Source organism: Micromys minutus, assembly GCF_963924665.1.
Source record: "Micromys minutus genome assembly, chromosome: X".
NCBI lineage: Eukaryota > Metazoa > Chordata > Mammalia > Rodentia > Muridae > Micromys > Micromys minutus.
In genome coordinates, this window is record NC_137970.1 from 101,166,530 (window position 1) to 101,194,154 (window position 27,625).

At 48.7% G+C, this 27,625-nt stretch overlaps 1 protein-coding gene across 1 annotated transcript in view; it reads right to left on the bottom strand.

The window, feature by feature from the left end:
- ELF4 (E74 like ETS transcription factor 4) overlaps nucleotides 1–17,120 on the bottom strand; it is a 40,272-nt gene extending 23,152 nt beyond the window's left edge. The window contains exon 1 of the mRNA XM_080910990.1: nucleotides 16,896–17,120. The gene's annotated coding sequence lies outside the window, so the exon portion shown is untranslated. The remainder of the gene's footprint in view (nucleotides 1–16,895) is intronic.
- Between the last annotated feature and the right edge of the window lie 10,505 nt (nucleotides 17,121–27,625).

Here is a 27,625-nt window from a genome sequence, read left to right on the forward strand (position 1 = left end):
TCTTCTGGCCCCAAGGTCTCCAAGTAGTACACAGTCTACACGTGAAACATTTATACACATCAAATAAATAAGTAAATGAATCTAATATTAAAAACGAAAACAAATGCCATTTAAAAAACAATTTATAACAAACAGAGCCCTGCTTTTCTTCTCTACAATACTCCCCGAGACCAACTAATTCCCTCAAGACACTAACTAACCGTTGTCCTGGGGGGGGGGGCAAATGCTTCTTCATTCCTGTGTTTTTCAGTGAATACTATTTCACAGCTGGCTCAGGGATGCCAAGAACGTCTCAGAGGCAACATCTGGATGTGCACCTGGGCCCCTGCCAGCCTCTCCCTCCCTCCATCTGCAGTGTGAACCCGCGGCCAGGGTTTGGTTATGAGCAGACTTGAGGCTGGAGGCACGCGTTTGGAGGGCCTGCGTGGAGGACTGTGGAAGCACTTGAGGACAATGCCAGCTCAAGGCGAGAGCTAGTGGAGTTGGCAGGAGAGCAAGTCCCGGGGCCTGGGCTGCGGGTGTGGCCGCTGTGGCCTCAGTCATGGCCTGTTGGAGGAGGGGCAGAGGGGTGTGGGTGCTTGTTTAAATGCGGGCAAGATTTTCTGCTGCACTCTCTGATAGCACTTCAAGTTATCCCCCGCCCCCCACCCCGCCTCTGGGGAAAGGGGCCAGGCAGTAAAGATTACAGAATGACAGGGTGGAACACAATGGAAGGTGGCTGGGATTTATGGTTCTGGGCTCTGGGTTGCTGTTATACTGAGCTGTCTATGCATTCTCCTTCCATTCCTTTCTCCTCCCTTTACACTGCTTCGGACTGAACCCAGGGCCTTCCATATACTCGGCAAGTAAGTGTTCTTCCAGGCCAGCCTCAAACCTACAAGTGCTCAGATGAAAGACTATTCCACTGCCGGCTGTGCTTGGTTTCCTTCTGTACCTCAGGTTCTAGAACTAAGGATCCTCTAGTGTTGGCCTCGCCAGTGCTTGCTTAAAATACTGGTGTGTGTCACCATGCCCAGGTTTCTTTTCATTTTTTTTCTCCTTCATTCTTACAATGTAACTAAACTGTGGTGGGGTTAGAGGTAGGATCCATCTTATTTATTCATTTATTTATTTTTACAGCTGCTATTCTGTTTGAGCTTTGCTTTTAGTGAAATCTGTTTTGGTGACAATCCTACTTTAGCGACTCTATTTATTTATGTACGCAAGGTGCATGCCTGGCCTCGAGCTCACTACATTATCCAAGCTAGTCTCAAACTTGTGGTGACCCGCTGCTCTCTGCTTCCAGAGTGCTGGGATTACGGGCCTGCACCGTCGACCTGTCTAACAGATCCACTTTACAAACTGCAGAAAATCTCCGAAGAGATTAGGGCAACAAGACCAAGGTCATGTTCCTTGTCAAGAATAGAGGCAGAACTCAAATCCAGGCTTATGTGACCTTGCTCTCAAAGTCCGTACTGTTTCCTCTGCACATATTGCTAGCCATCTATTGGGACTGAAGGCTTAGAGCCCGAGGGGCCCCTTCTACAGAAGCTGCCTAGGTCCCATACCTCTTAAGATCTCAATTTCAACTGGAGATTATTTTAATAAACCAATACTTAACTTGCCAGACCAAATCTCTATCAAAATGGCGGCAAAATGAGCTTCGATGGCTTGCTTCAAGCTCTTCCCAGCTTCTGGATTTCAGTGACCTGCTCTTACCAGAGAATTTGGGCTCTAGACCTAGAGTAGTCATGGCATGGTCCCTGCCCCAAAAATATACAGTTACTCTCAGCTTACACATACGGCTAAGTCTAGGTTCTTATCATGTGTTTATTCAAATATTTATGGAAAACCAGCTCTAAGTACCTCACATATGCCTGGCCCACAGCCAGGGGCTGGATCATCAGGCCTGCCCAGGTTTTGTTTATTTGTTTGTTTGTTTGTTTTGCTAGTAGGGTCTCTGGATATCAGGTCCCAGTAAGCTGAGTTAGCACATCTTGATCAACATGGCTGAACTTTCATCTCAAAGTACCTATAGCATCTCCAGTAAGTAGCCCTTTAGAACATAGACCCTGGGACTGGAGGGAAATTGGGAATGATTCTAAGGGATGTGGTACTTGCTATTTCTTTAGAGGAAGATGAAAATACTCTAGCGTGGACCCTACTGATAGCCACGAAATTCTGTAAATGCCAAAAACCCACTGAAGTATATGTTTCTAGTGGGTGGATTTTGTTAGTTTTTATTAGGTTATTATTTTTCAAACATTTTTATTTATTGTGATGTGAGTGTGGAGGGCAAAGGACAACCCTGTAAAGTTTGTGTTCTTCTTCCATCTTTACCCAGATTTCAGGGATTGAATGACCTGGCTCTCCAGGCTCGCACAGCAAATGCTTCAATGCTGAGCCACTTCACAAAGCCAAGGTGTGATTTTATTTTATTTTTTTAATTTTATCAGTTGAGAATTTCATATGATCTGTCTTAATCACAATGACCCTTCATCCAACTCTTCCCAGATCTACTCCCATCCCCTCAACTTTGTGTTAATTTTTAAAAATCCATCAAAACCAATGTATGCTGCCCAAATGTTCTTGGATGTGTGGTCCACTAGCAGGGGTTACAGTCTTAGAGAATTGTTTTTCCTTGTCTTCTGTTTGCTTTGAAAGAGGGTTTTGCGTAGTTCAGGTTGGCCTCAAACTCACTTTGTAGCTAAGGCTGGCCTTGAACTCTTACTGCTTCTGCTGAGGTTACAGGCACACATCACCGTGCCTGATGAAAACTATTACCTTTCTGAATTGTTTTAGAACTCTCTGTGGCCAAGAGAAAGGTCTACTCAAGGCCACGTCCAAGCAGAGGACTTTTGATTTATGACTCTGAGGCTCTTTCTTCCTTCCAGGCATCCCGTATCCTTTAGGAAGGTTAAGTCCAGGTCCAGTGAGTATGTAGGGCCCATCCAGGCCTATATGGGAGGGCTTGGTCCTAGTGGGGTACTTCCCACACTAGGAAAGATGGTGGAACACTTTCCAGAGCAAGGGCTTGAATTTGGGGGTCTCCCATTCAGGTGACCCAGCCCCTGTGCTTCTGGTTCCCAGTTTCCCCACCTATAAAGTGAAAGGGACAGGTTTGCTGCTCTCTGCTAAAGGCTGCATCAGCTCTGACCCTCTGAGGTTCTAATTAAAAGGCACCGCAAGACAGAGCTGAAAGAGCATCAGCCATATGACTCTTCTTTGCGGAGGGCCGCAGGAGGCCTTTGACACAATTGACACAATCCTGTGTTCCAATCAATGCTCCTCACAGACAGTGAAGGCGATGATTTTTCCCGTAAGAAACAAATTCTCTCATACAATCACTCTGGAGAGTTTCTCCATGGGGGTAGTTTGGCTCTAAACTACCTCCCCCCGCCTTCTCAGCAGTGGTAGATGGAACAGCAACCCATAACAGAGACCCATGAGCAACCCATAACAGAGACCGATTGATCATATCCCTTTGAGATGCCAGGAACCAAGATCCTGGCCTGCTGCCCAGGCAAGCAGCCCCACCTTGTGCTGAATTTGCCTCCATAGTGGAGGGAGCAATCACTGGTGGCCACCTCTCTAGCCCCTACTGGACAGGATGTTTCTACATCAAGTCCCACTTCCTGTAGCTAGGCCTGGGCTCCAGTTTCCCTCCTTCTCTTGCCATCTGGTAGCCTGCCCTCTGCCCCCCCCCCCACAACTTGCTGGGTGTTTACAGGCTGCTTTATCAGCTTGGGGAATCTGGGCCTCACCCAACCAGGGCCCCGCCCAGCCCAGACAGCCTGACTAGAGCCCTACCTGCTCTTTTGCCTGCTCCAAGCCCCCTGGCAGGCAAGGGGTGTAGAGGAAGGTTTGCTGCCTGGCAAAGGCTCTTGGTGCCTGGGGCCCTAGGGACCTGGTGGGTTAAAACCTGACTAGTCATAGTGCTTTTTTTTTTTTTCAGCTTGACCAGGCTCAGGAGGGCAGGCATTCTTTCTCCAGTTGGCATCTCTATCTGTAGGCTATGGGGACAATAATCAAATGCCTGGTGTGCTGAGGAGATTCACCTTCACCTTCGATGCCTTAGCCACCCAAAGATAAGCCAGAGACACACTAGACTTGAAGGCTCCGGGAAGTCCAGGCAGATTGTTTCCAAACTGGAATGATTCTAACACTCTACTGTGAATAATCAAAACCAAAGATGGAGGCAAAGGAAAGGCCAGAGGCTAAGTATGGTAGCAGAGGTGAAGTAATCCTTTTGAACCGTTCTTCATTGACACCCAGGCTCCAGAGCTTCATAGGTCTCTCCATACCAACTCTGAGATCTGTTCACAACCCAAAAACTTGAAGACGAGACAGATCTAACCACTGAGCCAATCAAAGGAACTCTCTCCAGAGCAAAAGGCCCTAGCAATCTTGTTCTCAGATGTATTCTAAGTCACAGGGAAAGGGATGGGGTAACAAGAAAATGAAGACGATGCTGCAAGTGATAAGATTTCCCTGTCAGCCCCCTTCTCAAAAATCTCAAAAGTTAGGTTCAGACCTACCAGTAAAGATGTCTCACAAAGGAAGGACATTTTCACTAAATCTGACCAAGCCTCAGATTAGGAGTCAAAGGGACAATTCAAACCCCACTAACCTTTTTGTTGTGTTTAATTTTTTTTCTTGACAAATTAGTAAAAACGTCTTTTAGGTTATAAATGGAAACAGTCCCACTTAAAGGGGAATACTAGACAGATGTGACAACACACTTAGCACCGGGGAGACAGAGTCAGGTGGATCTCTTTGAGTTTCCAGGCCAGCCAAGGCTACACAGAGAGCCTTGAGCTCCACTCTAAACATCACATAAATTAAGTGCTGTGGCACACACCTGTAATCCCAGGTAGGGTGGAAGCAGGGGGGATCAGAAGTTCAAACCCATTCTGTTATATAATGAATTTGAAACCAATTTGGGCTACATGAGACTCTGTCTCAAAAGAGAGAGAGAGAGAGAGAGAGAGAGAGAGAGAGAGAGAGAGAGAGAGAGAGAGAGAGAGAGAGAGCGAGCTGGGGGTGTATGTATGTGAGCAAAGAAATGTTATCAGGAGTCTTCTAGTTCAAGAATCCAATGTAAGCCTTTACTTTACCATGGCATACTTGGAATTTTTAGTCCCAGCATTGGGGGGCAGGGAGCAGAAACAGGTGGATCCTGGTTGAGTTCAAGGTCAGACAGGACTACATACTGTGGGGGGTAGTTGTGTGGTAAGAGAAAAATGCTGCTAAAACGATTTGGCTGTTACTGTCACCTGGTTCTTGAAATCTCTGGCTCCCGTTCTCCAACAGGAGAGATTCCATATCACTCAGAGCTCCTTACAGGCTTACTGTCCACTCCACATTTTTTCTACTAAAAGTATTAGGCCCAAATATCATCTCTCCCGAAGCAGCCTTTCCTACCAATTAGAAGTGGACAGAGAGGAAACTGCAGTTGGGCATGAGAAGAATAAATAAAAACAAAACAAAAAAAAAAAAAAAAACAAAACAAAACAAAAATTAGTGACACATAAAATTAATTAAACTTTAAAAAGAAAAAAATTATAAACCAATTAATGTTGATATGTTGATAGCTGGTACTGGGTTAAAACAAGGTATCTCACTATGTGCAAGGAGCCCAGACTGGCTTTGACCTTGCAGTTTTCCTGCCTCAGCTTCCTAAGGTCATCAGTACTTCTGTGCTTGTTTTTCTCTCTGTCTTCTTTTTTTATCTTTGTTGTTTTGAGAGAGCATCTAGTGTTGTTGCCCACGTTGGCCTCAATCTCCTGAACCGAGGAGCAAACAAACCTCCCTTCTCAGCCTCCTGCATGGCTAGAAACATAGGTATGCCCCTCTGTACTCGGCCTGCATTTTCGCCTTCAGACACCATCTAGAGCTACTAGGATTTCACCTCAGCTGTCAGGGTAAGTAGTGGGGTGGTCCAGTCAGCAGGCAAGTTAGAAAGTGTTTGTTGGTGGTGCTGTCTCTTGTCTCATCAACCCTTGCCTTGGTCTCTGCTATGAAGCTATAGGGAGGGAGTGTGAAAGTTCCAGAAAAAGCTTAAAAAGTGTATTCCTTTTCCCTGGGAGTTAAGAAAGTTGAAGTTCCAGCCTTGGTCCTGCTCCCACCTAACTCCTCCCTCAGCTTCTAAGCTGGTGCCAACTTCTTCAGGACACACACTGAAATCTGTGGCTGTGGCCACCACCACCTGGACTCTCTGACTCCCCAGAGCCCTAGAGTCCCAACTCATCTAACTTGGTTTCTGAAGGTCCTTAGCAGTCTGACCCCACCCTACCTACTCAGCCTCGTTCCCATGATTTCCCAACTCTAGCTGGGCTTCAAGCCCAGTGGTCTCCTCATGGTCCCCTGAGGGAACATTCCAGTCTCATTCATGGAATTTCTCAGGCTTGCCATCCCTTAGCGATCTTTTTGTCTAATCAAACAGTACCCATCTAGCAAGGTCTCCAACAAGTCCCCAAACCTCACAGAGCTGTTTATGTTCTAGTAATTACAGTTCATATCCACTGAGCCCCACCCCCTTAGACTCCCCAGAGCCTTTCAATTCTGTCACAGGATCTTTTGGCTCATGTGGTCCTGAATTGCTGCTTCCTTCCTTCCTTCATTTCCTTTTGTTTCTAACCTATATCTAAGTATCCATGAATTAAAGCCATGTAAACTGTCAACGTACAGGTCTTTCCATTGCAGTCCAGAAGGATGGTTGGCCTGCAGTTGGGAGACAAAGGGTTCTAGGGACTCAGGTATTGCTTTTCTTTCCTTGCTGCAAGGCCCTGCCAGTGGTCACAAATGCCAGATGGAGTTCTTTCCCCAAGTTGAGGTGAGGAAACAGTTAAAAATCAAGTTATCATCAAAATCATGAACTTTTTGCACAAAACCACAGCCCTGCCCTGGAATATTGGGTTCTAGTCACGTCACTGTACCCTTGAAATGATGTCATGATGCTGTCTCAGGTCTAACATACAAAACGATTTGAGAGAATGAGGTCGTAGAAAAACTGGCTGAGGTCAAATATTTTTGTTTTGTTTTGTTTCGTTTTTTGTAGAGGGGGTGGGTAACAAGATCTTGCCCTATAGCCCAGGCTGGCCTCAAAACCATCACTCTCTGCCTGAGCATACAAAGTTGGGGCTACACGCATGTGCCACCATACCTAGCTTAACTCTGGTTAAAGAGATCTGTTATCTTGGCAAATGTGGTTGAAAGGGGATAGGTGAGGTATGTACAAAGGGATGTAGGAAAGAAATCTTGGATTAATTCACTAAAAGGGGGCTATAAGTGAAAGGCAAAAACAATGTCCTATTATACTAATGCGCGGCAAATTGAAGGTACCCTTTAGCCATAAAACATCAATTCAAAGCATCATCAAAAATAACAGTAACATCAAGCACACACCTGATTATAAGACTCAAAAACAAAGCCAGGAATTACTGTTTTAATGATGAATGCAAATGGGGCATACTGAAGTAGTAAAAGAAAATTACACAGTTTTAAATTTCTTATGATACTGCAACGAACTTAAAGTAGCCAAAATCTGGGCTAGCAAGATGGTAGAGCAGGTAAAAGTTCCCTCACTAGAACCTATGGTGGAAGGAGAGAGCTAACTCCCCAAATTGCCCTTTGACCTCCACATGTATGACACACACATGCACACGGAGACACAATGAACATGTTAGATGACTTGGTAAAACAAGGCTTGACAAATGCTTGCCTAGCCCGCACAAAGCTCTGGACCTCTATACTGAAAAAAAAAAAAAAAATCAATGAACAAACATTTTACCGAAAAAAAAAAAGAAAAGAATATATAGATAACAAATAAGCACATGGAAAGAGTGATTAAAACAGTGAGTCATTAAGGGAAATGCAAACTGAAATTAAATGTAAAACAACGGGCAAATGTATCACAGACCAAAATGCAAAGGCTAAAATTATAAAAGAAAACATATGATGAAATGGTTGTGATTTAGGCCCAGGCCAAGATTCCTTACATGTAGTGCTGCAAGTTTGATCTATAAAAGGAAAAACCAAGGCCTAGGACATAGCTCAATGGTAAGGCACTTGCTTAGTAAGCAAAAGGTCTGAGGTTCAATCCCCAGCTCCACAGAGGAACATAGTGATTAGTTGCATTTTGGCTAAGATTGAATGCAAAGCTAAAGACTTTTCTAGAACTAGACACTGCCTTGCAACTGTAACCCTAGCACTTGGGAGGTGAAAGTGGAAGGATCAGGAAAGAAACAAAGTTCCACAGGCAGGAACATGATAGAGGTCTTGTATGAAGAGTCTAGAAAGGACTCTCTGGACAACAGACCTGAGCAGTTATTTCACAGAAAAAAAAAAGATATATAGATAACAAATTAACACACAGGGAAAATGATTAAAATAGTGGCTCATTAAGGGAAACTCAATCACAGTGTCACACAATGGCACACCAATAAGAATGGCCACCTACCCTTTACACAGCAGTGTTTGTGAACACAAGTAAACAACTTGGAATTCTTATCCTTTTGTGGGGAGCCGATGTAAAACGGTGAAGGCGTTCCTTTAAAAGTTGAACCTTCACTTATTGTTAGGACCCAGTTATTTCTCTCTCAGGTATGTAACCGAGAGAAAAGGAAGCATACAGCCATAAAAAGATTTGCACACAGATGTTCAGAGCAGCTTTGTTTGCAGCAGTTTTTTAAAAAATGGGAAAAAAACCCCATCAGTGTCCACAGGCTGATGGGCAGATAAACATCGGGTGTTTTGTCCATACAATGGAAAGCTACTTTGTAATAAAAAAGCATGAAACATCTGGCAGGCATGATGGCACCAACCTTTTAATCTCAAGAAATTTCGAGGCAGAGGCAGTGAGACATCACTGAGTAGTAGAGAAGTGTGATCTACCTAGTTGAGTTGCAGGGCCAACCAGAGCTACAACATGAGACCCTGTCACAAAAGAGGAAGTGAGGGAGAGAGGGAGAGAGAGGGAGGGAGAAGAAACACATATAGACAAAAACAAGGAAGAGTTTTAACATAAATATCCAGAGAGAAACCAGGCCAGAAATGACTGCATGATTCCAATTATACGGAACTTTAGAAAATGCAAACTAATCTATAGTGACAGAAACCAGAGCAGTAGTTGCCTTAGGATGGGAGGTGGAATTGCCAAAGGGTGCAAGGAAACTTCCCAGGGGCTCCACATATGCCAGCAGTCTCCTGAATGTGGTGATGGTTTCACCGGCTATATACATATGTCAAATAGGATCAAAGTATACACTTAGTGTCATTTATCGTACGCTGATATAACTTTAGTAAAGCTATTATATAAAATGAAAGGAAGGGGGCCCTGGATCGTACAAGGTAACAACCATTCACTACGGTTTTGTCATTATATGGCATTACTATGTGAGTTTACTGTGTCTCCTTGCTTTGCAGTAGTCACAGAAACGAAAGGCAATAATCTCACGCCTCCCCAGAATACCCATTTCTTTGATGCTACAGTAGAGTCACATTCTAAACATGGGGCTTATCATATATGCTGATTGTGGGGGACTATGTCGTACCTCTGGCTTTCTCATAACATTATCACGCAGCCTAGAATGCCCCTAGAACATGGCCAGTGGTCCCTCTTTCCTCTTTTGAAAGGCCATCTGTCCTCTTACCTCCAGGAAACCTTCCCTAATGAAGCTAAGGAAGAAAAAGGATTTTTCTGCATGTAAGCCATGTCATGAAATCCAGAAATATGAAGAGCTCCTACCTGCTAACAGGTAAATACACACATGTCCCCGACACCCTAGAATGGGACTTACAGTCTCCGAGAATAGATCTGGGTCTCTTTTCTTTTTTTCTTTCCTTTTTTCAGATCACTGTGGTATTAAGAAACTGGTCACCACGTAAGTTTGTAAGGTACTTGCTTTCTGGACATTGATTTTTATAGACTCAGAAAAGCTGAACTAATGACTAGTATCCTATAAAACATTGGAAAAACACAGATTACCACCTCAGTCCACACTTGAGTTCCTCCCTGTATCAGGTATTTAGGGAAATTAAGACGAACTGTCCGCTCTCCCATTGCTCAAGGCCTTGCTTCCTTAACTTGATGGGCAAGGATCAAGTAGCGCAGTCCACTTAGGTGTAGTCCATATGAAGCACCTCTTCCATTGGGCTCACCTAAACTCAACTGCAGCTACAGCAGATGGGACCTCAAAACCTTCTTGGGGCCTTTGGCAAAGGTTCCCAGTCCCTGAGATCTGCTGGCCAAACGTAGTGTACCAGCCTCAAACAAAGGCCATTGGGCATTTGCCCAGCAGGTACTAAACATCTCTGTAAAGTGAAAGAAAAGCCAAGCCAAGCTGTGATGAGCCCAGAATTGGCCAACTGGCTTCCAGAGTTCTACCCCCCAGGAGGCAAACAGCAAACTGATTGCTAAATAGTCCCCAGGGGTAGAATGTTATGCCTACTCTCAAAGGAACAAACTTCCTCTGATTTCTTCCTCTTCTATTTTTTTAAAGACAAGGTTTCGCTTGTAACCAGGGCTGATCTGGAACTTGCTATGTTGGCCAGGCAAGCCTAGAACTCTCCATTTTCCAGTCTCAGTCACCAAAGTGCTGAAATGACCACTGTGCACCATCACACCCAGCTGATTTCTTCAGTGGATATTCAAAGTGAAAATAATGAAGACCAAAAAAAAAAAAAAAAAAAAAAAAAAACAACAACAAAAAAAAAAAACCCCACGGTAATATTAATACAAATATTAAAAACTCAAGCCCCACATTTAAACTGTTATTATTTGTGGGTGTGTGTGTGCACATGAGAGTGTGTGTGTGTGCACTCAACAAATGTGTGGGGATGGGGGAGGGTGCCACGGCTTATATGTAGAGGTCAGAGGGCAACTTGCAAGGACCTTCTCTCTTTCCATCAGGTGGGGGCTTCAGGGACTGTGATTGGGTTGTCATGCTGGGCAGCGAGCACCTTCACCCACTGAGCTACCTTGGTGGCTCAGGCTCCAGTCTTTAAAAAGGATTAGTCATTTCTGTGTGCTGTGTGCGTGCTTATGTGCACGTGTCGGGGGGAGGGTGCCTGCAGAGCCAGGAGATGTCAAATCCCCTGAAGGTGGAGTCACAGGCAGATGCAAGCTGCCTGACATGAGTTCTGGGGACTGTGACTTCAGCCACCTCAAAGAGCTAGGAAGCTCTTATCCACTGAGCCATCTCTCCAGCCCATGAAGCTCCACTATTAAGTACAGAACTGCCCACCACTCAGAATGGCTCTGTAGATAACACACAGACCCACGCACGTACGCACACAAGTGCATGGTGCTTCTTCCATATCCCCTCTTGATCCTTCATGATGGCAGAGGTAACAAAGACATTAGCAGAAAAGTCTGTAAAAATCACCCAGGTGTTTTCAGGAATGGGCTGGCATGCCCTGCCAGCACCCGTGGCAAGGCATTTCATTCTGGGAGCTTGGCAAAGCCTAGAGTACGTGAATGGTGAAAAGATGATATGACCAGCAACGATCTCAGCCCAGGATAACTAACCCGAGGGAACACTTAGTGGGTGGGTATACCATGAAAAGCTCTATGCTCAATGTTTTACATACATTATCCCATTTGTTACTCCATCCCCGGGAAGCATACAGTGAGACCCAGAGAAGCTAAGTCAATGAATCCATTGTTGCAAAGCCAGAACATGGCAGGTCTAAGATATGAGTGCAGACGGACTGTGCTCCCATCCTGCCTTCTTCTAGTCTGAAGCATTTCTGTCTTCTTGAGAAAGATATTGGGTCGGACTAGAAGGAGGCAGGAAACTTCCAGAATGGTAGAGGTAGACAAAAGGCATTTAGTATCTGCATCAGGCAAGAAACAGCCCATCCAAAATTAACTTAAAGCAAAGCTTGTTCAACTCTGACCAGCTACTTAACACCTCCTCCCCTCTCTTTTGAGACAGTGTAGTTTTCTGTGTAGCTCTGGCTGTTCTAATACCTGCTCTGTAGACCAGGCTGGCCTCAAACATACAGAGATCCACCCATCTCTGCCTCCTGAGTGCCAGTTAAATGTACCACGCTGGGCTACTTAGTTTCTTGTTAGCCTCTTTGACAAATGTTCCAGTACTTTCCTTGAAGACCCTGTTGCCTGAAGCACTCATCTCTGCTGCCTGAGCCTCTTCGTTCCTCTGGGAACAGGCTCTTTGTTAAGAAATTCACCATAAGACACAGTTTCCCAGCCCAAGTCAGTCAGGACATTCTAGCATGTTCTTTAGGTTGTTTAAATGCACAGAGGAGAGGCAAAGCCAAAAAGCAGCAAGAAGCTGGGGGAGGGGCAGGGGATAGTCCAGGTGTTTTTATCCAATTAAACCTATCAAGAGCCAAAAGCTCGGTTCACATCCAGCTATGGAAGACACAAAAGTACAACAAACACATGGTGATTTTTTTTTCCCCCGTGTCCAGACAGAAATTCGGGACTCTCTAGACTTCAATTCCCAGCTGGCTGGGTGGAGGGCAGTGATGGAAAATTTCTGCTCTCTACCACCAGGGTCCCAGAGAAGTCTCAAAAACCTGGGGGGAAAGGTGGGACCCAGGCAGCAGATGCGAACCACTGTGACATGTCAGCTTTGATGTGCTCTACCTCTCTCTTCCCCCACTTCACTCTCCCTCCCTCCTCTCGTAGCTGGCTTGTGTTGGAGGGTGCAGTCCATAATGAAATCCTCTCAGCTTGGGTGGCGGGGCGGGCGGGAGAAGCCTGACTACCCTTTGTTATTATCAATACAGGCTGGGCTCACTGTCTAGGCCAAGCATTTTGTATGTCCTGAAGTGGAGATCGAGGCTTGCATGAAGCCACCCACACTCACTGACCTGCTCTTTTATGTGACATGCATTTACCAAACAATCATCCAGGCTTCGAAGGTCAGTCCCTGGCCAGGGAATAGAGAGAAAGGCGCCTTTTCTCCCTTTTCTGCCAGCCACATCTCCCCCTCGCTGCCCCCGCCCCCTTCCAAGGTCTAGCTCTCACCCGAATCCCTCACAAAGCCTTCCCTCCCTCCTCTAGCTGCTGCTGACCTCAGAGTCCTGGCCGTGCTGGCCTCTGCTCCAAGAAGTACAATTAGCACCTGAGCAGCCCCTAGCCTGGCTGCTTGTCCTCGCCTCTGATTGTTTCAGTGTCTTATTCATCTCTGCCCCGCCACCTCCTTCCCTCGGCTTCCCCCACAGCTCATAGCACAGGTTGGGCACACAGTAGGTGTTAATAAATGTCTGCTGAATTGAAACTCAGCAGCCCCTATGAGGTCAGAACCCTCATAAGCACCTCGACTAGCAGTTTCTTGGCAACCAGCGCTGGGGCCCAAGCTACAGGGCATTAGCGGTATGGCCGCTATTACAGGACACATGAAGCTCAGCAGCCAGAGATTTGCAGGCAGGTTGGTGTTGATGAGAAAAGCCCCTGACCCCTAGGAAAGCGCCCATGGGATTCTGGGTACCTTTCGTGGGTTTCTTTTCTCCCCTGCAGAACTAGTTTTCAGTCTGAGAACCACAAAGGGATGAAACTGGCAGTGAAGCCAGAAACCTTTTTGCAGTTTAGAAAACCAGGAGTGATAACCAAGGCCAGGTTGGGGTCAGGCCCAGAACAGAGGAGCAAGAGTTGCCCAAGGCTCTTCCTAATTCAGCAGGGGATCCAGGGATGGGAAGGAGCCATGCCAGGTGTGATCTCTACCATTTCAGGGGACTTTAGTAGTGTTTGGGAGAGACCATAAGAAATGCCACTCTGCCCCTGGCATGCAGGAAATCACAGTCCAAAATGCCTGTCACTTTCAGCCTGTGCATGAGCCTACTTTCCCTTCCCTCTGCTTCACCTAAATCTTAGGGCAGACTTGAAAGACAGCCTTCAGACCAGAACCTAGCCACTATCTCTAAGCAAGAAGAAGCCTTCAGTTTGGGGCACGTGGCTCCCCCTCCTAGCCCAGGAATTTGAGTATGGCTTTTATTTTATTTTTATTTTGTAAACTGATTTCTTCGTGTGTGTGTTTTGACGGCATGTATATCTGTGTATCACATGCATACCCCGTGCCCAAGGAGGTCAGAAGAGGATGTCAGAATCCCTGGGATTGGAGCTACAGATGGTTGTGAGCCACCACGTGGGTGCAAGGAATCAAACCTGGATCCTCTGCAAAAGCAGTGCTCTTAACTGCGGAGCCATCTCTTCAAGTCCTTGAGTTTGGTTTTAAACTCTATTATTTATACAGACAACATATCCAAGCTCCCCAGACCCCTTCTACATCCTAGCACTCATCTCAGCCAACACACAGGCCATCTTTCTCCACCAACAATTAGTTCATTGGGTCCAGCCTAGTACTAGGGCTAACTCCCAGTAAATGTTTGCATTTGCTGAGTTGAACCTGAGTTTTAGGTACTGTGTTAAACAATATCACAATTCCAGTTCTACACCTGTGCCCTGTACCACGCAGTGCTCTAATCAGCAGCTTATATATAAGAATGTATTTGTTCCTCTCCGATTTTAATAACTCGATTCTTTTGCCACTTACTGAGACGAAGGCACTCAACTGACTGAATGTGGCCATATAACTAGTAAATGATGAAGCTGGGCTTTCAACCCAGACAGGCTAGTTCTCGTGACTGAGAGCAAATGAGAAAGCCAGGGAGGCACTGGTGTGAAGACCAAGGCCCAAGGCCAGGAGTAAAGGGCTCCCCAGAAAAGCCACACTCCCAGCAAGCGTGGGACCAAAGCCCTAAATATTTGCAGCACCAGAGGCATTTTGAGTATGTTATCTATCAGCCCCATGATGGGCCACAGGGGCCTTATTTTTAGGTCTCAATATAATAGCAGAGAAGGCTAAGCTACTGCACTAAGGAAGAAGGCTGGATTTCCTCCCCCTGCCCCCTCCGCGCTTGACCAAGGGTGGGCACTAGTTTCTGAGTATCCAGCAAACAGTACCATTGAGGGAGGAATGCCAGGCATAGTTGCAAACAAGCCACTCCTTCGGCTCACAGAGAGAGGCTGGGTGAGGGTGGTAATGGTGGTGTCTACTTCTTAGTCCCCTTCCCTACACACACACACCTCAAGAGATCAGGGCTTTGAACTCAGCTCCAGAGACCCCCATACACAAGGCAGCTTCTTCCAGCTCGGGTTTGCTGTTGGTTGCCTTCACACACCTAGAGAGACCTCGTGCCTGTGCTCCTACTTTTTTTTTTTTCCTGTACTGGGTCAAGGAGGCATTTTATAACTGGGGAAATCCTGAAACAGACTGACATTTTTACTTGGCTTACAAGTTCCCTGGGCGTTTTCAATGCCAAACACCCTGTTTCCCCAAAGAGGGGGAGAGAAAGATAGGTTCCCTTCACCTTCTTCCATCCTGGCATTCTCAGGCCAAGCAAGGGTCAGCTCACAGGAGTTGAGTCCCTAATGGGTGTGCCCACCAGCTGTTGGAACCAGCTGTGGTGGCTCAGGCCAGGGGTGGTGACCTCACTTCCGCTCATACCTCCTCAGAACTCCTCCCATTTGAGGCCCCACCAGGCCAAAATCGAGAAGTCCAAGGTTAACTGTTACTCCCCACTTTAAGAGCTAATTAAAATGATTAGCTACAATGAACTGTCAAACATTAACTAGAAGAAGCTGCAGGACCAGACAGGCCTCTATCTCAGGAAGAGGGATGAGAGGCAGGAATCAAAGGGCTATCAAATCCCTGAGCTCCTCAGCTGGGGTGCGGTGGTGGTTGTGGGGTACCCGAGGGAACCCCACTAAGATGACGTGCCAAGGGGTCAGGAGGTAACTCTGACATCAGGACGTCTAAGTCCCAGGCCTACTCCAACGAAAGGGCATCAAAGTTTAGGGGTATCGTGGAGGGGGCAGGAATTCATAAAGCGGTTGCCAACTCAGCAGTCTCTGAACCGCCAGAGGCGGACTCTGGCATGGGGTGTGGGGTGGGGGGGACCTTTACGCTGTGCGGTTGCTGAGTCCCCTCAAGAAGTAGCAGGGGAGGAAGCCAAGAGGCGGGAGAACCTTGGAGAGCGGGAACGCAGGAGCGGGAAGCCTGGCGGCTGGCTGACACGGAAACTCCAGCCCCTGCCAAGAGGTCTCTATTTTGGCAGTTCAGGTCTCCAAGTCCTAGGTTTACGTGCGGGCGGGCGGGCGGGCGTGTGTGTGTGTGTGTGTGTGTGTGTGTGTGTGTGTTTGTGTGTGTTCGCGCGGGCGCGCCTGTCTCCAGTGCCTGGCTGCGAAAGCCCTAGGGGCCACCGGTTCAACCTGGCCGGAGTCGCCTGAGTCCGCTGAGCCTCCTGCCCTCAGGCGTAGCGATCGGCGATCCGCACGGGGCAGGGGCGGCGCCGCAGTCACTACCGGCCTTTCCGTGGCACCTACGCTGTCGGGGGCTGACGGAAAGCGCCTTCCCGCCCGGCCGCGGCGCTCGCTCACTTCTGCTTGTAACCTCAGGAGCCCGGGCTCCTCACAGTCCCCAGGCTGAAGCACACACACCCTTTCCCGGTCCCCAGCACCCTTGATGCCTCACGCGGGCAAACTTTTCGAGGTCTCGCCCCGCGTCCCGAGAAGCGGCGCCATCGACGTACCTGAGGTCCGGGCGCTCCTCTGGCCGCCCCGGGCGGGTCTAGTGACCCAGGGCTCCTCAGATCTCGGCCGGCGGGTTGGTCTTCTCACCGTCTCAGGGTCCGAGACACGAGTCCCCAAGGGCCGCCGGGCCGCTTTCTCTCCCCCCCACACACCCCCTCCCAAACTCGAAATCGGGGGGCCCTTGGGGCGGGCGGCGCCGAGAGCTGGGCGCCGCGGAAAGGAGAAGTGGGGGCTGAACGCGGCGCCCCGGTCCGTCCTCGGGGCCTCCGGGGGCCGCCCGCCCTCCCGCCCGCCCGCCCTCCTGCTCTCCTCGGGGCCCGCCTGCCCCCGCCGGCCCGCGCCCGTGACTCACCTCGGCGCCGGGGCAGGCTGGTCCGGGCGGGCGGGCGGCCGGGCGAGGCGCTGGGCTTCTCCCACACGTCCCGCCGCCGCCGCCGCCAATGGCAAAGTTGGAGGGCGAGAGAGATGCGAACCCCAGGTGAGACGGCGGCGTCCGGGCTGAAGAGGAATCTGGGTGCCGGCGGTGCGACGGGAGTCCCGAGCTTCCCCGGGAGGCCGCGCTGAGGGAAGGGCAGCGGGGGGCGCCCGCAGACGGGGAGCCGGGGGGGGGGGGGTCTCGAGCCGCTGGAGAGCTGCGCTGAGGCGAGCGAGAGAAAGGGGAAATCGCACTGGAGACACACACAGAACACACGCGCGCGCACGCACACACACACTCACTCACACACACACACACTCACACACAGACACACTCACACACGTCCCCGCGGGCGGAGGCTGGGCTGGGCGCGCAGGAGGCAGGGCGAGGAGGGACTGAAGAGCCGGAGGGAGGGACCGACGGGAGGGACCACGGGCGAGCGGGCGGGGTGGAGAAGGGAGGCTGGGAGGGACCAGGCACAGGGGTGGAAACAGCGCCCCTCCACCCCAACCCCGCCACGGTCGCCAGCACGGCAGGGGGAGCCTTGCCAGGGGCCCGCTCAGGCTCTCTTGCCCCGTGAGGCTCGCGGCCCCCCACCTCAGCGGGGAGGTCAGAAAAGGCAAAGCCCCTCCCAGCTCACGTCGCACGAGCTTCCCAAGCCAGTACCCCCCTCCCACACTCTGCTCATAATTGGCGGGGCCCGGGGCCCTCAGCTCTGACTGGGCGCCTCTCGGCGGGAAGTCCCACACAATATCTCGTGGAGCTATCCCGAGGATTGTGGAAGGCCGTAACCTTGGCACTCCGATGACTCCATACCTTGGCCGCCCCCCACGCCACGAGCACTCCACAGTACCAAGCGTGTAATGTAGCAATCAGGCAGCCTAGCAGTGATGGACAGAGACGGACAGAGGGTGTATTTTGCAAACAATGTCCACCCCACCCCCACCCCGTGGAGTCTCTGGACAGAGATTTTCTGGACTGATGTGACTGGACTGTTGCAGGGAACTTCGACCTAAGGCACTTGGAGGGGGGGCAACACAGCAGGTGTACAGCCAGACAGAATTGGGGTTCAGGGAGAGAGCCTACGCCTCACGTTTTCGATAAAAAGTCAAGCAATGGCTGTCCTTGAGCTGCCTTCTTCAACCCATTTTCTGTTTTGCTCCCCTTTGCCCTTTTTTTTTTCCTCTGTAGCCACACCAGCCCCCATCTGGTACCACAACTAAGGTCCTGGGAAGGTGTCTTCTGGAAATTGTCATTTCTCACAACTCTACGCTGACTAAAGCGAGGGTGGGGAGGGCTGCAGGAGAGGCACGCAGTGGGCGGGGCATGGTGGGAAAGCAGGGAGACATGACCTTGGCTGGAAGCCGCTGTAGGGGGCTCCAGAGGAGGAGGGCCCTCTGAGCCAGAGCCAGGGCCAAAGGAGCTTCATTCAATTCAGGATCTGCTCAGCCGCCTCCAAAAGCCTGTTTCATCGGCTTTGGAAAAGATGATCCTTGGCATAGGACTTGGGTAGTGGGTAGCATCATCAAAAATGGTTGTGGATCGATCACAGGTTAACAGTAAAAGATCTAGAGGCTGTGCCAGGGTACTGGCTCCTGAAATCTCCTTGTTACCCATAGTCAGACAAGTCCTCAGAGCAAGGACCAAGAGCAAATTTCCACTTCTTTTTCTTTTACAAGTGAGCACATTCTCTTTAGGGGATTCTAGGTTCTGGAAAAACACAGCTTTCTGTTGGACTCCTGCCGGTGAGGCTCTCCTTTCTCGTTTGGGGCAGGTCTCAGACAGCTTCAAAGCTCACTAAGGCCGAAGTGGGTACAAAAAAAATCTAAATAGTAAGCCCCACATGGTGCTTCAGGTCTTTAATCTCCAGGGAGGCAGAGGCAGGTGGGTCTCTGTGAGTAAGGCTTGCCTGGTTAAGTCATAGTAAATTCCAGGCCAGCCAGAACTGCATAGTGAGACACTCCCACCCCACCACCTCTGGTCTCAAAACCAAAACAAAAGCACAAACTAACTGGCTGGAGAGATGGCTCAGTCCTTAAGAGCAGTAAGTGTTCTCGCTCTTGTAGAGGGCCCAGATTTGCTTCCCAGCTCCAATAATGGTGGCCCACAACAGTCCCAGTGGATGTGACTGCTTCTTAAGACTTCTGAGGGCACTAGGCTCACATTTGGTACGCAGTATTGCAGGTAAAACATTTCTAAACATAGACTAATATATTTTTTTTAATTTAAGGATGAATTGGGTGTGGTACAGGCCTTTAATTCTAACATTTCAGAGGCAGAATAAAGAAGGATCTTTGCGTTCAAGGCCAGCCTGATCTATACAGCAATTCCGGGTGCGTCAGAGCTACACACTGAGACCCTACTTTTCAAGCACAGGGGAGGGTACAGGAGACGGCTGGAAGCTAAGGGCACTTGTTGCTCTTGCAAAGCTTGATTCCAAGCACCCACATGGTGGCTCACAACCCTTGGTAACTCCAGTTCCAGTGGGCCCTGTGGCCTCTTCTGACTTGTGAGGGCATCAGTCACTCGAGTGGCGGTACACAGACATACATGCAGGCAAAACATTCCTTCACATAAACATAAAATCAACCTTTAAAAATGTTCACTAAGAATGTTCAGAACCACCCCCACAACACTGTGGCGGTGAGGACTGAATGAGGTGACATGTTTTATTGTCAGGGCCTGGTGCCCAGTAAACCCTCCATAAGTGTTAGCTATTTCCAACCTCCTTTTGCTTTCTCAAACCAGCTCTTGGAAGGAAATGTAGCAGGGCCATGGCAGAAGCCATGGGGACTTACTGTGGATTCCTTCTGAAAACAAACGGTGTCAACGAAGGCTGAAGCCTAAGGGCAGATCATGAGGCAAGGTTTTCCTCCTGAGAAGGACAGGGAAAGAGGTCAATACTGTGGATCACTTCAAATGTCTGGCCGTATTGCCTGCTGGTGACCTGCAGCCCACAGCTTGTGGGAATCCCAGAAGTTTCCACCTTCCCCCAGCCACTCAGAACTAACCACAGCCCCACACCCTTCTAGTTGAAGTCAAAGCAAACTCTACCCCGCCCCCAACTTGATGAAAACCTTGGGCTGATCTCACCATGTCTGTGGATCACATGGGGGACCATGAGCAGCCTGAGGAACATTTCTGGCTGCCTATCCCAATAGCCCTGTTGCTCCTCAGCCTGCCAAGCCCTTACCCGCTTGCCTCCCATGTTCCATGTACCCAGTGGGTAAGCCCCCACCAGGTGGGGCCAGCCAGGCTGATTTTACTATTCTCCCGGGGATAGCCACTGTCTCTGGCATTGGCTCATTCCCTGACTTGGCAGGAATTCCCCTTCTCCTAATGCCTGTAGATGCTCAGGAAGCACCATCCAGCAGTGCTCTCTCAGTCTCTCTTTCCTCCCTGTTCCTTGAACTGCCTCATCTTCACTGGCTCACAAGCCTCAGAACCTCCCCCTGATCCCCCAGTCTGTGTAAGACCCCTTCTCTCCCCCCTCTCATTTGACAACCTCGATTGCTTCCTATCTGTGCTTCCAAAGAGTTTTTGTTTTGTTTTGTTTTGTTTTGTTTTTTTCTGCAAACCACCTTAGGCCGTTTAGAGACAGGGCTGTTTCTTGTTTCCCTCCTTCAGTTAAATTCATAGGTCTGGACAAATTCTGTTCAAACCTGTGGCCAGAACAAAATACCACAGTGCCAGTTTCTCTGTCCCTTGCTTTCCATCATAGGGATATCATAGAAAAATCGTGGATCAATCAGAATTTTTTTTTAAAGAAGAAGCATATTCAGAATCAGGGAGAGAAATCAGTTTCAAAAGAATCCTCCCACTCCAAACCTGAGAAGCTCCATTAGCTGTTCATAAAGCATGCCATCATCTTTCAGTGTGTTTACTGACCACATGTTTGTAGTCATGGGGTTTCCAGAAAGGCCCAGGTATCCAAATGACAGGCAGAAATCTTGATGCTTCAGATTATAGCTAATCAGCATAGGCAGTCTTCTCTAAAAAGCTTGTTGGTGAGTTGGCAAGATAGTTCAGTGGGTAAAGGCACCCACTTGTTGTTAACCCTAAAGACCTGAGTTTGGTCTCTAGGATCCACACGTTGGAAGAGGAGAGATCTAATTCCCCAGAGTTGTCCTGACTGCACTCACATGCCATATGCAATGTTCACAGCATACATGGACATTCACACACACACACACACACACACACACATTTTATTTTGTTTTATATAATGATTTTTTAAAAGGAAGGTTTGTGGATTAGCACCAAAATCAAGGCTTTTGGGATAGATGATACAAAAATCTATCAGTTTTTCCTTCTTAAAACGGACATTCCTAGCACTTTGCCATGGCTTGCTACTATAATTGTAGCAGTCAGGAGGCTGCTGTTAGGGGTTCAGGGATAGAGTACTAGCTTTTTTTTGGGAAAAAAAGGTGTCAATAAATAAATCAACCAAAAAAGGGGGTGGGAGAATGGCACAGAAGGGGATAAAAGCTCTTACTATGCAAGCTTAACCACCTAGGTTCAATCTGAGAATCCACATAAAATGTCCAAAATGGGTGGTGTGCATTTCGGCAATCTCATGTTGAGATGGGGGAGGGGCAGGTGACTGGTTTGAGAGCTCCTGGGCTACCTGGAGTGACATTAGCAGCAACAGAGCTCCTAGATCGACCCTGCTTCAAAACAAATAGAAGACAAAGGCCACAGAAACAAATACATATATACTTACATATTTTTTTGGGGGGAGTTCTTTCGTGATATTTGTCACAATTGATTGTTATTTAATTGATCCATTTTAACATGAGAAATATTTATCCATCTAAAACCCTTTCAATTTTATGGACAACCCCCCCCCCCCCCCGATACAGTGTTGAATGCTCAGATGATCTGTAGGGGGAATTAGTGGTGTAGCTAATAGCCTGCTCCAATTTCTAAGGCTCTGGAAGGAGAGTATCTGAGAGAGAATACTTATGTATCTTTAACGATGAAAAAGTTCTTAAAAAGGATTACATGTTTGCTCTCCTGAGTCCCTGATACACTGAAAGTCTCCACAAAATGTCAGGGGAATGTATGTCTTATGTCTTGGACAGCAGCTCAAGAGGCTACTAAAGGGAGTTGGCAACCTGATAGCAGATGCTCCGGGCCTTGAGCTGACACTCAGCATGTCGATCCTAGAGGCAGTGGCTAATAGCGGGTGCTGTCCCTGCCTTACATCCAGGAGCCTGGCTGGTGTTTAGGAAAACACACTCATTTTCCATGGCACCTCAGTGATGGCACAGGGAGGCTTGGGGACTGAAGAGAGGGAGAGAGGAGACACACCTCCAATTCACTTGAAAGGTTAAAAATAAGTCCTCAGGCAGAGGTGAAAAAATTAGCACCCCCACCCTCCTCACTCGCTGCTCTAGGAATCTAGCAGAAATAGTAGAGCATCTAAGGGTTCACGGCCACTGATCAGTGAAACCAGAGTTCATTCACCCTTCACTCCTCAGTTGTTTTTGGCCTAGAACTTGTCTGTGTCCTGTTTTTAGAGAAAATTATAATTCTTTTGTGGCTGTGCACCGTCTGTGGGCACTTGTGAGCATATGCACACACACACACTCATGAACATGGTGCTATCTATCCCTTTGACTTCTGATGTGTCCTTAAAATGAAACTACAGAGGCTTAGGCCTGACTAACCTGCCCACAACACAGTGTGAGTGGATCAGAATATCAAAACATGGAAAGGCTGGTTTTTGTTTTGTTGGGTTTTGCCCGAGGAGTGTTCTGGAGGCTTAGAGATACAGCAGCCAAGAAGTTGGTTTTCCCTCCCAGGATGGAGAAGAGTATCTAGGAAGAGGAAAGGGCTCTAGCCACATATGAGGCTGCATGTTTTATAACGTGAGTGGTGCCCCTCCCCCACCAAGCTGTGCAAAGTAACAGTAAGAGTAAACACACACACAGTGAAGCTGGAGGAAAAAACTGGACAGGAACAGAGCTTATGAAAAGCACTAACTGAATACCATGTGAGGGATGGGCCCATTTCCTGGGGATCCAGAACAGAGGAAGGGGAGGGGAAAGAGGCTGGGGTACCATTAGACTCCTTATTCAGCTCCTGCTGAGGGGCAAGTCCAGGTTAGGGATAGTACCAGGAGGTGAATGATTCTGTTCTCTTTGGATTACCCCCATCATACAGGACACCAAAGACAAGCCTGAGCCATTTGCTAGACAAGAGGCAAAAACATAGCCCAATGAGCTACTCCTCAGTTTCCCCACCACGACGGCACATGAGGCTTTGAGTGTTGTTGTTGTTTAATGCAATATTTAATATCTATAAAGGTGCACTATGAGTCATTTCATGGAATGTCTAGGCCCCTTTGCTGGCAGAAAACAAATTTTCCAGCCCTCTTTTGAGGAACTCATCCAACTCGGCTGCTGCTGGTTTGTGTGTGAGAGAACGAGTGTGTGGCATGAGTCTCAGCTAGAGGATTGCTTGCTTAAGTGTGCCTCTGTGTGTCATGGCTATAAATGTGTGTGTGTGTGTGTGTGTGTGTGTGCGCGCACGCACACACACACACACACAGGACATGTGTATATCTATCTGCAAGGCAATGTGGTTTGTGAGCCTGTGCATCTGAGGGTGACTACGTGTACATTTCCCCCTCACTGCTGGCAAATTATCTTCCCATCTCTCTTTCTTTACAAAGTAAAAGGCTGACAGAGGGAAGGAAGCAGTCCAAAAGTGGGGTAGCAGGGGAGGGGAGAGGGGCTGGAAGAAAACCAAAGCAATTCCACTGGACAGAGGAAAGTGTCAGCCAAGGATGAAACTGAAACCGAGGCAGCAGCTCTAATGCACTAGCACCCAGGGATCTTCTCTGGCCTTGGCTTCCTCCCACTCCCCTACTCCCCCAGCCAGTAGTGGAGATTAGTCAGCCTAAGATTCCCAGATCCCAGGCCCCAAAGCCTGGACTTTATATTGAAGCAAAGAGGCTGGGCTAGAGTTTAGTCCATGGCTAGCACATGACCCCATTAAGCACCCATTATCACATTAACACAAATTAGTATATCAGATTGTCTCCCAGTCACCTAGTAGGGCACAGAGCCAGACTGGCGCTACAAGACAACGCAGGGTTCTATCAGTGGGCTGACAATTGGAAGTCAAGTTGGGGCGACTGTAGAGGTGGAAAAGAGCGGCAGGGAACATCAAGTTTTGCTCATTGATCTTTTTTAGTCATGCTTTGGGAGAGGCACCTTGGGGGAGGGGGCTAGTGGAAGGGAGGTGCTTCCAGGAATAGTTTAGCTAGGCATCAGCCCTAGGAAAGAGGCCTGGGTTCTGAGGTCTGGGCAAGAGGCAGACTGTATTTCTCCTGGCACACACTGAAACCTGGGAACGTTTAGGATCTTTTCCGTTTTTCCTCCCCTTTTTCCTCTTCTTTATGGAAAATCTTTAGATAACTTTCTCAGATGACTGAACACCCTGAAAGCACAGAGTTGGGAAGACTGGCAGAGGAGAAGGAAGAATGCTGGATCAGGGTCTGCATTTATTTATCTATTTATTTAGATTCAGCAAAGAGGAGTGACTTCTGCCCATAGATTTTTATCTGCAAAGTTGTATCATGGAAACTGGAAAGGATTAGGTTGGAGTTCCCAATTGTTCCCTCTCAGCTCAAGGGTGTCTGGCTCCAGGTTATTTCGGGGTGGGGGGGGGTTGGTAGATAGTCTCCATTTGTTACCTCAGCAGTAACCGCAGAGCCATAAACTACACACAATGGGAGGTCTAACCAGCACCATGGTTCCTAGTTCCCGGCCAGTAAAGAGTTGGGAGAAACGGCTTAGCTGTTAACTGTATGTACTGTTCTTTCAGAAGACCAGGGTTCAATTCCCAAGACCCACAGTAGTGGCGGGCTCTCAAGACCTACTGTGACTCCAGCTCCAGTGGATCTGACACCTTCCTCTGGACTCCACCGGCAACTAAGTTCACACACACAAACCCTTACAGACATAATTAGGACTAATAATAAATCTTTGAGAATTTAAACTGTATCTGCAGCGAGCAAAGCTGCCAAGTTTGTGTCTCAGAATGAGCCTCGGCGTTTTCGTTCCATGTAACTGCAGAAGGTTGAACTGACAAGCACGGAACCCCTAACGGTCGCCCCAGATCTAGTCTCAGGCTGAACCCTCATCTAGGTTAAACCTTGGTTGGTCCCAGCCTGCGCCCCAGTCCTGACCACAATTTGGAGCTCTGTGCTGGAGCTCTGTGGTCTCAAGGGAGCCAGGCTAAAGAGCAGCTTTTCAGGGAAACCCACCCCCAGCGTCCAAGACACGACTCAAAGTTTCCATTCTACGGCCCACAGGTCAAGAGGACCATCCCCAGATTGTGCAGAGGCCCTGAAAAGGCAGTGCCTGGGCTGAAGTGAGCAGCCTGGCCTCCAGCTCAGCAAGGGCCTGAGAGGTGGCCTGAGGGATTAGGGAAAAATCTCGCACTTTCCCTCTATGGCAGGAGTAGCTCTCCTGCTATTTGGAAAAGAGGCCCTCTTTTGAGAATAAACATCAGAATGAGCTGTGGGGCTCTGACTGCCGCCACGTCTTTCCTTGCCATCCTTTTTCTAGGATCCAGGACCTCCCCTTCCCGAGATCACCCCCTGCAGGGCCGAGCGCTCCCACCTACTCTCGCACGCGCGCAGGACGCTTCTGCAGCGCCACCTGCAGGCAAAACGCACGTGGCGCAGCGATTCTGACCGCTGTAGCAGTTCCAAACTGGCATCTCCCGGAGAACAGGAGAGGTCTACTCTTCAGCCCCCACAAGTCCCTCCAACTTTCCTGGATGGCGCATGGCCTTCCCTATCCGCTCCTGCCCACATGTGTCCTAGGCAGTCTGGCCCCAAGCCCGAGCCCTGCGTAGCTCGAGCAGCCCGCGCTCTAACCTTTCCAGTCCTGCAGCTGTACTTTAAGCGGCCTTCTGCCCTGGGGCGCCTCTTCCTGGGAAGCAGTGAAGTCACGCTGGGCCCCCGATCCGCTGACTCAAGAGAACCGGAATCCTCCGCCCTGCTGGGCACACCCCTTGAAACTTTGCCTCAATTCCTTCTTTCTTGCTCCCGCCCCATTTATCTCTTTCCTTTACTTCACCCAGGCTAGCAGCAGCTCGGCATCCCGGGAAAGGATTCCGTGGGGGCAGCTGCGAGAAAAGTGTGGCGTGAGTCCACGTGGAGACCTCCTGCACAGTGTTCGACCCCACAAAGCAGCACAGCCCCGAGGCGCACCAGGTGCCCAGGCTGAGAACAATATGTTTGCAACTTTAGGCAACACTTTTAGGTATCCTTTTTCAGTTAACCTCCACCTAAGGGAAAGGTCGGCTGGGAGGATTGCTTGGAAAGGCCTCTTCCCTCTCCAGGGTCTCAGGATTGCCTAGGAAATCATAAAAACTGAGGTCTTCTCTTTGGAACCCCCTGTATCATTGAACATGGCTTGCTGAGGTAGGGGTGGCTCACTAAGGTTTGTGCCACCAAGGGGACCAGTTTGGAGTGCTCTGAGCCTTGAACTGTCCTGAACCCAATAATCAAGTCGAGATGATTACCTGGTGTGTCACTGTGACTGTTCCTTCTGGAACTTGGTACTGGACAGGTTCAGGTTGAGGTGGAGGGAACTTTGAGGTGCTTTTCACCACATCCTTTTGTACGACTATATGGGGACAGTGGAAGGCCAGGACAACTGGCTTGTCTTTCTGGGTGGAAGGCAGAATTCCACATCTGTTGCTTGGAATGTTCTTTCAACAAGGTAGCTGAAGGCCTCGGGCTCAGGTAGGATGTAGAAGACAGCTTCAAGCTCGATCTCTGATGTCTGAAACACAAAACCCACCCTTTCCTTCTTGAGGGGTGCTGAGAAAGGAACCCTATAAGGGCAACAAGTGCTCCTAACACCGAGCCATCTCTCCAGTCCCATGAGGCATGATCTTTAAAACATGATTTTTTTTTTTTTTTACCCAGTAGATCATGGATCTAGAGTGTACACCCCCCGTACACTGTGGAAAGTTTCCTTTTGAGCATGTGCACGGTTAACAGCTCAGCTCAGAAGTTCACAAACGTCCTGGCTCATTTATCACACAGTACTTCAGGGCATGGTGCTGCCAAGGCCATGGCCAGTGTGGAAATGACTGTGGACTAACTAACAGTAAGGGAATGGTGCAAAGGCAAGGCTTCGGGCTTATATGGCATGGGGCAGGCTTTCTGAAATGCTATACTCACATCGAGTTGAGTACCATCTTGGGTTATAGTAGCTTTCCACCTGTCAGCTGTGCAAGGTGTTTGGTGAGGACTGGCGCTCTTAAATGGCCGGGTTGGAATGTGCATGATGTCATGCCTGAGTAGGATGACACTCAGCTTTCTTGGGGATAGGGGGAGTGGATTTTGGGTTTAATACAAACATTACTTTGGGGGCTAACAGAATGTCATATTTCAGAGACCAGTTTTGAAGATGTCAGGTTCTCCATAAAGGGGAAATCAGGCAGGATACATTTTCTAGGGCATTTAGGTCCAGATATAACTTGTTAGGTTAAAAAAAAAGGACTCAGTTGGAGGATGGTGGTACACAGTCTTAAACCCAGCACATGTGAGGGAGAGGCAGATAGATTTCTGAGTTCAAAGCCAGCCTGGTCTACAGAGTAAGATCCAGGACAGCCAGGGCTACATAGAGCAACCC